Genomic DNA, 12,209 nt, shown 5'->3' with positions numbered 1-12,209 from the left:
TCTTATTTAATCCTTTCAACAACATTATATAGGTGATATTGTTATCCCAACTTTACACAACAGAAAATTAAAGTTCCCAGATGTTAAAAAAAATTTTACTCAAATCATACAGCTACTCAGAGTAAGAGTTAGTATTGAAATGAAGTCATTCTGACATCAGAATCTGGGCTGTTAATTTAGGGTTTGCTAGATTTAGCAAATAAAAATACAAAATGCCCAGTTAAATTTGAATTTCTGTACAGCAACAAGTTGGTTTTGATATGGGCATGTCCCCATGCAATGTTTGGGACACATTTATATTAAAGAAATATTCATTTATCTGAAATTCAAATTTACCTAGGCATTCTGAATTTACTCTGGCAACCCTACTTTTAAATATTACCCTTTGCTTTTTCCCAGGGTGACTTAAAAAGCAGGATGAATGATGAGTTCGGAGAGAGCAGAGAATATGAGAGCAGCGGGTGGAAAACTGAGGGACCCAACTGAGCTACAAAAGACCAAGAACTCTGGACGCTGTAAATCGAAGATACCATTTTATAGAGTCAATACCTTGAAGGAGATCTAAGGAGAAAGATTAGTCTCCTGGGTACCTTATAGACTAGCAGAATTTTTCACTTGTGTAGGTGTGTTGAGACATCCACATTTCAGTTTTGTTACATGAGGAAATCATTCAGTGAAGCAAATGGGAAGAGAGCAAGAAAGAGGAAGGGGCCTGCAATGAAAATATTTGTGTTTTAGGAAAGTTCCAACTCAGCCACTCACTCATTGCCTGACAAGGCCCTTTGCTTCTCCAAGTCCTTATCTAGAAAATGAGGAAAGCGCCACTTGCCCCACCTGTATTGCAGGACTGTTTTGTGGATTAAAGGGAGGTGAAAAGATCTGGTAGGTGGTAAAACATTCCACTCATTTAATAGGGCCTCTATATGAAGAATCAGAACAATTCCAACAAATCAATCAATCATCATGTTCAGCATTGAGATGGGGGAAATTTTTCTTTTGCCAACCTGTTTAATGCTTGTAATGAATTCCTTCTGATCATTTAACAGGACCATCTAAAAGTAAAATTAAGAGAGGAGAGTCCACATGTGCTGTTAGTGTTTGCTGCTGGGAGGGGACATTTTGTGTTCTACAAGAATATATACCTGGAATTTTTTTTATTTTTATTGGATTTATTCGAGTGACATTGGTTAATAAAATGATATAGGTCTCAGTTGAAAAATTCTATAACACATCATCTGTATATTGTGTGTTCACCGTACAAAGTCAAATCTCCTTCCATCACCATATATTTGACCCTCTTTACCGCCGTTTACCTTCCCAAACCCCTCTCTCGTTCTGGTAGTCACCATACTGTTGTCTGTGTCTATGAGTTGTTTGTCTTTTTTTTTTCTTTTTGCTTTCCCTTCACTTTTTAATGACAGAGTTGCTGTGATTAAAAGAGGGAGAAAAGATTTTTGACTCTCTTCCTACATTAAGGCAGATCTTCAGGGGGTCCCTTATAATAGTTTGAAAATCATTGACCTAATCCAGCGCTTATATTTTATTGATTAAAAATATGCTCAAAGAGTGGGAAAGAAATTGTCCAAGCAAAAAGAATATAGAAAAAAAATTTCCCAAGCAATTAGCGAATGGCCAAACTGTAACTGGTACCCCCAGATCCACTAAGATTTAGGATTGATATGCCATGTATTTTGCAAACTTATTCCGTTATTTGTGATAATTTTTCTTGGTTTAGTCGCTTACTGGACAATGGTGAGGAAATAAAGTGAACAATGGTTTGTCAACTATAAGATCTATACAAATGTTAATTAATTAGTCATATGCAGTTTTTTCTAGTTTACAGTGATCCCTCCCATCTCCAAATTTCTAACCTTCTTATGGTGCCTGTGACACATTTTAGAGACCCATTTGGAAATTTCATTACCAAGCTTTTTTCTTTTGAGTATTTCCAGCAGCCCCTTTTTTGCCCCAATTACTATTGCTGCCTTAGAAAGGTGCAATGTTCAACAATTGTCACTCATACTTTTTTTGGGGGGGAATAAATGCTGGGGAGAGGCCTTATCCCACTGAGTTTTGTATTAGATCAAACAAAGAAATGCCCTGTGGGATGGTATCCTATAGAAGATGCTATTCGGGTCAAATAATGGCAATTTTCATTTTGGGGTTCAAACCCATTTTAACTCCTCTGGGAGTGGGAAGGACCCTTTTTTTTTTTTTTACAGATATTATAATTACAATGTTATTAGATTTCACCATAACTGTGCAGCTGGGAAAAAGTGATATGAAAATAGGGCAAGATAAAAATGCCACAAAGCTCATTGTTCTTAGCAAGATGCAGCAGAATTTCTTGACAGTGGTCAATTCTCTAATAATTTTCTTTGTGCAAATTGTTCTCCGCTGGTTTACTTTTTTGGCTCTTTTCATTCTGCCATTCCTTCTCTTCTTCCTTTTTCTTTTTCTTGTTTTTCTGCCTTTGGATTATTTCCTTGAAGAATATTCACAGGAATAGACCAAAGTGTCAAAGTATATATTTGCCTTTCCTTGAATCATTTCCCCTTCTTATATAATGTCTTAAAGGCTTTTGTTTACTTAAATACCTCACTTGCCCGACAAACTTTTCACAGTATCCGAGTCCACTATAATGGAGTCAGAAAGTATCTAAATAAAATAGCCTCAGCTTCAACATCGGTAAGAGCTGAGTCCCAGTTACTTTATCAGCAGCTGAATCACAGCATAATCCATTTCCAGTGTTTCTTTAGTCCATAACATTGGGGTTTGTTTTGAACTCTATTATTTAGTTTGCCTTGTTGATCATCCTAGTTTCCTTCTCAGATGTGAAACTTTAAGGTTGCATCTTTTTGCGGTTTCCTGATGTACTGTACAGCCTATGCTAATGTTTTCCTTGGCTGAGGGAGTCCTAATCCTTGTCTTACATGTTACCAATGAGTTGGAAAGATTTCTCATAGGGACAGTGGTAATCCTTCTAAAACCAGGATATAGCCGTATCCCACTGTGTTATTGCCTGTCACTTGTCACATCTCATGGCTAGACCCTGTTCACTAGATTCAAATCTATTTTGATACAACAATATTCATTTTTGTTCCTTTGGAACAAAATTAGCTGCCACATTTTTTTCTATACACAATTTCCACTTTCCCTACTACCTTTTTGGCCTCTATACTGTATATCTTATCCAAGCTTCCACAAATCTTTACTCTGCTCCAGCTACATCATTAATGAATATTTAATGGTTCCTAATAGCTATTATAATATTAAATTAAATAAAAATTGTACATGTTTATAGTACTAACAGTGATGTATCATTATCACAAACTCATAAAAGATACTTGGTGTTATAGATTTGAAAAAATTAAATTAGTTTAATGAGTACAAAATAAAAAGGTATATTTTAAACTACAAGCAGAACATCTGAGAAGAGTATCTTCTTGACATTTAGGGTTTGACTTATTTATGTAGCAATTCTTTCTCTTATTTTTATAAATAATTGCTATATATTATATTAAACCTGTAATTTATACTCCAAGCATCATAATAATTAAAGATGGCTTAAAATGAAAGCACACAAACATTGAAAAAGCTTAAAAGAGCTATCACAAAGAATATAGAAAAAAGGAATGGGGATAGTAAATGCTATGAAATTTTGTTCTCAGCATTCTGGCATCCAAACGATAAAAAGAAACATGTTGGATTATTAAATTTTTATTATACAGTAATCTATTTTCCAACATATGTTTGAAATACATATTCAAGAAATTTTGAGATTATAATTTTTGTTGTATGCTCAATTTAAAATCCACAAGTACACTACCCAAAATATTTTTATTCCTTTCCTGATCTATATGAACCAGAAATTTTCTGCTTCAAATTTCAGAGATTCACTTCTTTGACTGTATCTTAATGCTATGTTCTCTTTCTCCCTCCTTGCCCCCACTCTCTCTCACGCGCGCGATTTGACCCAATATTAGAATATTGGGATGCACTCTGTGGTTTAGGAAATACTGTAAATAGTAGTAGCAGTAGTAGTAGCAGTAATAGTAATAAAAATACCATTTTGCCCACTAGTGCCATCTAGTGGAAATATGTGGGAATTGTGGGTTTACACTCAATGTTTAGAAGCTGGTGAGTCATCTTTTTATCTTCTTTCCAAATTATCCTTGATAAATACTTATTACCTTTTCAATGGAGAGAAATAAATCAAAGTGAGGAATTTTTGTAAAAGTTAATATATGACCTATTTTCACCAGTTTTGTTTCCATTAGGGTTTTTCAATCAGCCGTCACTTTGAAACTACATATCATGTGATTTATAGTATTCTCTGCCTTTCAAAAAAGATTTTATTTATTTATATTTAGAGAGGGGAAGAGAGGGAGAGAGGGAAACATTCATGTGTTGTTGTCTCACGTGTGCCCCCTAGTGGGGATCTGGCCCACAACCCAGGCATGTGCCCTGACTGGGAATCAAACCAGCGACCCCTTGGGTCACAGGCCGGCGCTCAGTCCACTGAGCCACACCAGCCTGGGCTATTCTTTGCTCTTCATAATGAAATTTCCTCATTGTATATAGGAATACAGCAGGGTTATACCCTTTAAATAATGTAATAATAGCTGCAATTTGTTGAGTATTTACAATGCATTGTCTCATTTAATCCTGTAAGGGAATACTATTATAATCTTCTTTGTATACAGGAAACTGAGGATCGAGATCCTAAATTAACTTCTCAAGGTCTCTAAGGTAGGAGGTTATGGATCAAATACTAGAATGCAAACTTTCTGGTTCCAGAGCAAATACTCTTGACCACAGTCAAGGGTGTCGAACACAATCTGGTTATTGCTTTTCTCTTTTGATATAATCCACCCTCATTTGTTATAACCAAGAATATTGAATAACATCCAATTTTAACTCTTTCCCTTTAAATTGAGGAACAGAAATGTGGGCTTTCTCCATTCTTTAGCAGATATTTGGCAAAAATGCAAGAATTCTTATATTGTAAAATGTAAAGATAAAGAGAATTCATATTCCATTCTAGTCCCTTGTTATAACTTAAATAAATCGTATCATAATAATACAACTTTTTAAGACTTCATTTACCTTGCCACCTACTATAAATTTTCCAAGTCCATATATTTAAAAATAAGTATTATCATAAGGAAAATGACCACAAAGTCCTCATGTGCTTCTGCCAGATTATCTAAGCATCTTTGCGCACCACACACTGATTTAATTTCATTTTAGTAACAGTGACAGTTAACTTATTTTGAAATACTGAATAATAATAAAACAGGACATAAAATTATTGTGTTTATCAAGAGAAGACATGCTTTTAAAAAGATTTTATATATTTATTTTTAGAAAGAGGGGAAGGAAGGGAGAAAGAGAGGGAGAGAAACATCGATCTCTTGTCTCTCGCGCACTCCCTACCCCCATCTGGGACACCTGACTCAAACCCTCTCCTGGGGACCTGGCTGCAACCCAGGCATGTGGCCTGACCAGTAATTGAATCAGCAACCTTTTGATTCCCAGGTCAGTGCCCAGTCCAGTGAGACACACCAGGCAGGGTGTTTGTTTTTTTAATTAAGAAAAATTTTAATTCTATTATAACTATTCCTTTTGTAATTCTAAAATATTTCTTCATTTCCGCAGAATAATACAGTGAGAAAACAACTGAAATTTTTGCTAAACTATTTAGGGAAAACAGAACTTTGAAGTGAAATTTAGTCCTATGCTGAGAAGTGTATTTCAGGAATGGACATAGTAAAGATTGTATTCCCCATTTTTAGCATAAACAAAATTTGAAACAAATTCTTCATGACTGTAGGCATTTATAAACTACTTATTAGCACAAGGTTTTTCTAACACTAAAGTCCTTACTGAATGATGACTACACCCATGATAAAACGTTATGTTCTAGTAATAAAAATAATCTATCATTTAAGCTAGGATTGATGTTATGGTAATAATAATGATCTATCATTTAAGCTATTATTTATGGATGCTTACTATTTCTTTGATACAATGCTTTACATGCATTTTCTTCACAACAATCCCATTGGGTGGGTGGTTATTGCTCATGTGCTTATTTTGTAGTGGGATAACAGGCTTCTGGAGGTTAGCAAACTTCTCCAAAACCATGCAACTAGTAGATGATAGAATTGATATTTTAATCTAGACTTGCCTGCCTCCAAAAGTTGTCCTCTTAACCACTACATCACATGAATGCTTAACGTCTCTAGCTATGCAGCCTTAAAGGGAAAAGGCTTAAATATTTAGTCAGAATCCCTCACCCTCCTATCCCCACTTTTTATTTTTGAAGGTAAAACTTCTACTCAAATACCCTCTAGTGCTGCAGGCAGAGATGGTTCTTAGCTTTGTTCAGTGACAATTAGAGATTTGTAGCTGCCCCAAACAGGGTTTCCATGAATAAGAATAGAAATTAATTCGACATGAAAAAAATAATTAAAATATTTACAAATCACTGACTCTATGCCAGAAATGATAGTAATTAATTTTTGTGATTGTAATAAAAGAGATATAAACAAAGTGCTTTGACATTTCTAAGAAGGAACCCATTACTTCTGCCCATAAAACTTAGGAAGAGTGTGGACAGAGGAAGGGATTTGGAATGGGTCTCAATTTTTGACAAGGAGAAAAGAGAAGACATTTGTTAGACGGACGAAGGTGAATAAATGTATATAGGCATGAAAACAGATAGTGACTTTGGGCAATGATGAGTAGTCTGATGTGACTGGATCATAAGAGTCATTGTTACAGAAAGAGAGTTTCACAGTATGAGGGTGGAAATATAGTTTTGGGCCATATAATGATGTATTGAATACTCTGCTAAGACATTTGGACCTTATCCTATGGGCACTAGGGATCCATTGGATATGTTTTTAAAACAGAGAAATAGATGAACATGATTTGCATTTAAGAAATAAAAACCCTTTGACTTCAAGATGGAAGATGAATTGGAGAGAGTATGAATGCATGCAAAAACCAACTATTGCCAAAACTCCAATAAAGAGCTTATGAGCGCCTGAAATAAAATAGTAACAGTGGAAAAAAAATCAGAAACATTTTGGAAATACATTCAATAAGACTTGAAACTGTGAAGGTGGTAAAGGGGATAGAAGAATTAAAGATTATTTTAAGCAATAGTCCTAATGACTGAGAGGTATGCATTGATTAGAATAAAGCAAACCAAGAGTCTACTTTTATTATTCTGAACTCTCTACTAAATATCAATTATATTGCAAGATATAAAGGAATTACTCAAATTAGCTGAATTAATTATAGTTAACCTATATTCACAGCAGATGTCACTGTAGTAATTGAAGAGGGCTTCTGGATCCCAACTTGGTCAAAGAAAATGTAGCTTTGGAAGATAAGAAGAGTTGACATTTTCTCAAGAGATTTATTTGTCTGTATACAATAAAGACTACGATATGTAATTATTCTCTCCCCTTTTTAAGAGACTCAGTTTTTCAGAGAAGTTTTAGGTTCACAAGAAAATTGAATGGAAGGCACAGATATTACCCATGTCCCCCATGTCCCACTTATGTATAGGCTCCTCCACTCTCATCATCCCTCACTAAAGGGATATTTGTTACAATCAATCAGCCTACACTGACACAACATTATAACTGAAGTCCATAGCTTCCATTAAGGTTCCTTTTTGATGTTGTTCATTCTACATATTTTTACAAATATATAGTGATGTATCCTCCATTATAGTATCATGTTGTAACTGAGAAGAGGACTTGGCTCTTAGTGGGTCTGCCTTGGGTTGTCCTGTTGTGTGTGGGCTCTTGACTTCATGCAGAAAAGATTCCACAACACGCATACATGTGACTATCGGGGTATGGTTATTAAAGCTGGAAAGTAAAACAAGGAAGAGCCCAGCACAGAAGACGCAACAGGGCTGCCTTGGTTCTCTGGAAATGCTATAGGAAAGAAATAAGCCTAGGTGGGACTGCTTTAGCTCACTAAGACATCAGAGAAAAGGGGACCTTGAAAACAGGTTCAGGGAGTTCTCCCCAGATGAACTGCTGCTGCTCATTGCTGTCCTGGTTGCAAGCCCCATGGGGTCCACTAGAATTCAGGAAATGCTGTCTGTGAGGGAAGAAGGTGGTGGTAGGGGAGGGGAGAGGGATGGGCATGCTCTCAGGAGGGAGAGGGAGAGTATATGCTGGGTCCTTCATCCTAAAAGCTTTTAAGGGTGGAGATCTCAAGGGAGATCCTAGGGGAGGATGTAATAGAGTATCATCAGCTTTCCAGGTGTGTCCTCTCAGGGTTGTGGTCTCTGGTGATTGGTCAGTACCAGGGCAAGGGGGTCATTATTCAATGCAACTGGTCCCGAGTTAAGCCATGGTGTCTGCTTGTCTGGTTTTGCTGCTGTTCTGGGTCTGCCGCTGAAATACAACTGAGGCCTACATGTTACCTCCAGGGAGGTGAACTTTTTCACCTGATTGTAAATTGCTTGTTCAGCTCTCTGTTTCAGTTTCCCTATTCCACTGGCCAAAGAATTTTCCTAGTTTCTTACTATCCTGTCTCACTCTCCTCTCAGAAACTTCCATCCCTAATATCTTTTCAGAGTGATGAGGAAGGAGGGTTTCTTTCTCTTCAGTAACTGCTTCCTGCTGACAAAGGTCGTGGTCCCTGCCTGCATAAGGTATGGAAATCTCTTCTTGTCTGATCTAAGGGAGAAGAGGGAATGGGACCTGAGACTGGAACAGAGAGGCTCTTAGCTAATTCTTCCAAATTTGGGGGTAGGCTGGAATCCCGTAAGCATCATCGTCTTGATATGGAATTGTTGTATCAGACCCAACCATCTAGTCCTGACATCAAGTCAATCCAGTCAAACTGTTGAGTCTCATTTCAGGAGGTGGCAATGCAGATGGCCTTCTAAAGGGAAGCATATACTGTGTTAATAAGCAACCAGGTAAAAAAGGTCATCGTATACGCTCTATAAAAACAGAAAAGAACACAAAGGTTAATAAACATAGCAACTCATAAACCAGTTTCTGAGTCTTCAAGACTGTCAGTTGAGAAGACTTCCAGATGCAAGGCTTTTTCTGGAATGAAATTAAGCAGGGGCAGTCTGATAGATCCTCTTTGTCTGCAGTTTAAATATCTCTGATGATGTCATGAGGTGCTCAGGTAAATTCTGTATGGCTGACACTGCCTCAGTAGTTCTCAATAATTTCCAGTTGAAAGATGAGGGGGAAAAAAGAAAATTAGTTTGAAAGAAAACTAGAAAAATTCAGGATTTAATTCAGTTTGTAGGTGAAAAATAAAACTTTAGAGCACAATATCTGCAACTGCATATAATAGATTTTATTGAAACAATTTTTTCTTCTAAAATCATCCTTATTTTTATTAAAGAGACTGCATTAAGTCCAGTTTCAATTTTGCCTGATTATTTGCATAAACACAACAAAAAATAGTAATCGATTACATAGACTCTTTTAAGTCTACTTGGCTGGGGTTTCACAAAGAATCTTCAGATTGAGCTTTAGTCAGCCTTTCAGGGCAAAGAAGCCAAACCACACAGTTTCCATATTGCTTTTCCTGCAATACCTATAAGTTTGGGTGAATTCCTCAAGTTCTTGAGATCCCCAGAATGTTTTGAGGTTACTTTCTTGCCATCTTTCAGGAAAACAACCTTCATTCCTTACCTGGAAAGACTGCCGTGAATCATGTGACAAAGCAATTCTCCAAGGCCATTTTTCCAAGGGGCTCTTATTCGCTTCAAAAGTCAATCTTAATTCCTTAAGGCTTACTGGTGACATCCAAAGTCCAGGCATAACTCTTTTGACATTCCAGACAAAGACTTAGCTAAAAAAAAAAAACAAAAACAAACACAACTGGCGAGCCCCTGTGTTTTTAACTTCCCTTTCTCTCTATTTCCCTCTCCCTGTTCCCTTCCCTCCCTATAGTTAGGTCTCACTCATGATTGCTCATGATTGGAAGCCTGCAGTGGCAAGTGGTGGTACAGAAGGATTTGTGTGGATGGCCTGTTTCCTATTTCTTTACCTTCTTCTCTATGCCTTCCTCTCCTGACTATTTGGCTGCCTCTAGATGTCTGGGGATTGTATGAGAGGTGAGGGAAAGAAAGTATATGTTATTAGACTTCTCCATTGTAATTTGGCACCTACTGCCCTCATGATGTGTCATGTGCTTGAATTCAAACCTTTTCTCCCATGGATGTTTCTTTTTGTGAATTATTGGGAAAACCCATTCCCTTTAGGGATATTTTAGTGCCTGTCCATTCTCTTGTCTGAGATATAACCCTTTAGCTGACTACTTATCACTCTCCTCTCTTGTTATGTTTCTAGCAGTGAAGAATTATCCTATTTTTTCAGGAGATTGTACTTTCTCCTGGCAGGAATATCTCTATTCTTCTGCAAAAGTACAAGCAGGGCTTTTCTGTTACTTATCTCTTTAATAAAGAGGATGGTATCAATAAGAAAGTGAGGTGTTGGCCTCACATTCTAACCTATAGTATAATGATTCTGAGCGTGTGTGTGTCTGCATGTGTAGGAGCATGCATCAAAGTTGATAGTGAACTTCAAATTACACATTCTCTCTGGAATACTTGATATGTCCACCTCTACCCCTTGTTTGCAAATCACTGCTGTGGTGAGCCACACATTTTGAGAAGATGTGACATAGTCTTGACTGGGTACAGAAAGGAAGATTTTGGTTTATGTGTGGATACACTCAGACCTCTCTTATTCTGAGAAGGGAAGAGATTGAAAGCTCTCGTTTTCCCTTGTGTCTTCTGTTTTGAACGTCTTCTTTTCCATTCTCTCTTTTCCTCTTTCCTTCTCTCACATACAGCTGGGATAGTAATACACTTTTACAACTGTGTACCAATCTTGGATATGTTTGCTTTCAGATTTATTCCTCAATATTTGCTTGGTTTTCTGTCTTTGCAGAGGGGTTGACTCCTCTAGGATGTGTTTTTCAGGCTCTTGTGTCAGCTGACTTCCTGGACATGTCTTTTTTATTTTATTTTTCTTTTTGACTTTAGAAAGAGAAAGGGAGGGAGATGGAGAGGGAGAGAAGTATCGATGTGCAAGAGAAACATCAACTGGTTGTCTCCCACATGTGCTGAGCCTGCAGCCTAGGCACAGGCACGTGCTCTGACTGGAACAAACCCGTGACATGTCAGTTTGTGGAATGACACCCACCCAACTGAGCTACACCAGCCATGGCTGAACACATATTATTGTAAAAGTGACGGGATTTTGGAGAGAGAGAAGAAAGGAGAAACCAGAGTATTTCTCTCCCACTTATCTTCTTTGGTGGTATCTCTGGCAGCAGCTGTTCATGTCTCTAGCTCCCACTACACATGCCAGCTAATTTCCACCCAGTTTCCACCAGGTGACTGGCCATTGAGTTAAATCTCCATTTCCTTTCTTTGTCCCTTCAGCCTGGCGGGTAGTAGCAGCTCCTTGTTGTTGCTAATCTTTCTAATCTCTCAACTTTACTGGCATGTATCTACTGGCATGTCTTTTTCAGTTTGTCATCATCACCCAATGGGGCTCCTTGTCTGTATTGATGCCACTCATTTAAGATGTGATCACATTTAATTTTTTTATTCCTGAAATTTTCTATGATCTTTCTCTGGTTGTTTACGTCTCTACTTTGCTTTGCCAATGCAACTCATTCTCGTTTTTTAGACTATCTCCAAACTTTTCTACCTCTGGGTTTCAGCTCAGATTTTTTTCTGGGAAGTTTCCTCTGATTTCTTTCTTCTCTCAATCTGGGTTAAGTACCTTGATTCTGTATTTCCTTAACCACTAATCACACTACATTAAGGTTGGATTTTTAAATTTGTGTCTCCCATTATTCTGTATCAAAATGGCTAAATCAATATTGGAAAAATCTAGCATTATTTGCCCAATGGCTAGCACGAAATGCAATTCAATAGATAACTGTTGGCTATATACTTATTGTTAAACTAACCTCACTTATTATATTCTATTGATTGTACTTGTTTGTGTTCCTGTTTTTCCCACTCAAACACAATCTTCTTGATTGCAGGGAATCTGTTACTTCTCAGGTCTACGGCAACTAGTTCTCTACCTGCATATCGAAACAGGTGCATTTGCACTGCATAATAAACTCTTAAATGATTTTGAACTTAACACCAAACCTTGTTTTTGAAGAGGAGGAAATACAAG

The sequence above is a fragment of the Pteronotus mesoamericanus genome, unplaced genomic scaffold (genome assembly GCF_021234165.1).
Source record: "Pteronotus mesoamericanus isolate MK-2021 breed Mesoamerican mustached bat unplaced genomic scaffold, CSHL_Meso_final contig_177, whole genome shotgun sequence".
NCBI lineage: Eukaryota > Metazoa > Chordata > Mammalia > Chiroptera > Mormoopidae > Pteronotus > Pteronotus mesoamericanus.
This window is presented reverse-complemented; position numbering follows the sequence as displayed.